The sequence below is a fragment of the Micromys minutus genome (genome assembly GCF_963924665.1).
Source record: "Micromys minutus genome assembly, chromosome: X".
In the NCBI taxonomy this organism is placed as follows: domain Eukaryota; kingdom Metazoa; phylum Chordata; class Mammalia; order Rodentia; family Muridae; genus Micromys; species Micromys minutus.
Window position 1 is genome coordinate 42,194,166 of NC_137970.1, and position 1,952 is coordinate 42,196,117.

Here is a 1,952-nt window from a genome sequence, read left to right on the forward strand (position 1 = left end):
GAAGAAAAATTATAAGTGGTAAAACCATATTTAGCTTTAAATTCAATTACCTCAAGTAGAGACTTTATGCCGGTTAATGGTGAATTATAACTAATACTCAAGCTTCCCTTATAAATCTAAATAGCCAGACCCTTCAAACATTTCTCTTTGTCGTAGTTCCATATTTTGAGAAGTGGGTCAAAAATCTTCATTTGTTTAAGATTGTCCCACCTTTTCTGGATAGAATATTTCACATCACCTGATCTGTCCTAACAGTTCAAATCTTCTCACTATTTCCTTACAAATAAGATTTCTAGAGGCAGTTAGTTAGCAACAATGCTTTGGCCACTGGATTTGTGAATAATTTCTTTTTTAAAAAATAAGTAAACAGCTTTTATTCCTATCAAGAAAAGACGAGATTTCCATGAGAACCAAGGACAACATGTTTATGGTTAGAACACAAGAATAAAGTCTGAGAGCACAGCTCAGCTGGAAGAAACAGCTGAAGTGTTCTGAGGACAAGAAACTTTCCCTGCCTCCCTAACAGTAGCCAGACTGAACCTCTGGTAGGACAGTCAAATTGATGCTGAACTCACGTTGGAAAGTCATACTTTCTAAATCAGGACCAAACCAGGCTGGAGTCCCCCTCACTCAGCTCATGAATCCCAAGTAATCGTCCATTAAAGAGCCAATAGAAATATGTCATTCTTGTCTACACATGTCCCTACAATCCTCAAGTGTATCTCATCATCCTTCTGAATTACAATGTCCTCATCCATGGTCTTATAACAAGTGGGGTTTGAATTTGGATAAAATTTCATCTCTGAAGGGATGGAGTGTCGAGAGATGAAGCAAGACATGAGCCCAATTTCTGTGAAAAGTCTGACCTTGTTGACCTGAGTAACCACAGCATCCACCACTTCACCCTCAAAGGGCCGGAAAACAATAGCTTTGTAGTTCACCGGATAAAGAATAAAACCTCGGCCCACACCAGCACCAATATTGTCGATGGTGGTGACAGCAACTACAAAGCCATATTTTCCAGTGCAGGTCCCATCCACCTCGGTGAACAGCTTCTGCTTCTCTGTGTTTAGCAAGTTGGACCAAAGTACTGTGGGTGCAGGAGGATCTCATGCTCCAGGGAAATGTGATAAAACATCTTCTGCAGAAGCTTGAACCGCAGAGCCCAGAAGTCTTGTGAATAATTTCTATTCCTTTGTGGCCCATGGAGATGACTCATTCCTTTTCAAGTTCTACTTTCCCTGTGTGGGGTGTGTGTATGTGTGTGTGTGTGTGTGTGTGTGTGTGTGTGTGTGTGTGTGTGTGTGTGTGTGTGTGTGAAAGTGAGGAGAGAACCCCACTCACTCTTCTTAAACACTTGACACATGATTAAGGTCAAGTATCTCTTCTTCTTCCAGAGGGTCTGGATAAGGGCATTATACCAGAAATACATGCTGAAACCTCCCATATCTATTATTAAGAAAATGCCCCCCCAGACATGCTCACAGTCCAGTCCACTAGAAACATTTCCTCATTTTAGGCTCCGTCTTCCCAGGTGACTCCAGTTTGTGTTATGCTGAGAAAACCCAAGGAGAACTCAACCTTTGTATGACAAGAAAGTACAAGAAGTACAGAGGCTAATCACTTTTCCTGAGGTCTCACCAGTAATGCTAAAGCCTACATTCCAATAGATGTATTTGGTATTTTGGACTACGTGTCTTTTATTCTTTGGCACACTGACTTCATCTGTACAATTATTTGTCCTTGTCTGTGTCAAATAATGCATTCAAGGTTCTCTTTTCCAGCCCCTTGTTTTCTGACAGAACCACTAAAAACCTAGCTTCTTCTGTACATTTGATAAAATAACATCTTGCTCTTAGGAGTCAGTAAAGCCCTTTCTGATTGAATTCTGGTTTGATATTACAGAGTCAGGTGAATAGCAATTAGGGAGGTGGAGAAAATGCCAGTGATTA

General features: G+C 40.7%; 1 pseudogene across 1 annotated transcript; it reads right to left on the reverse strand.

Moving 5' to 3' along the window:
* Positions 1-630: 630 nt before the first annotated feature.
* Positions 631-1,138, reverse strand: LOC308416013 (DNA-directed RNA polymerase II subunit RPB7-like; annotated as a pseudogene). The gene has a single exon. The product of its transcript is annotated as a DNA-directed RNA polymerase II subunit RPB7-like (transcript).
* Positions 1,139-1,952: the final 814 nt, after the last annotated feature.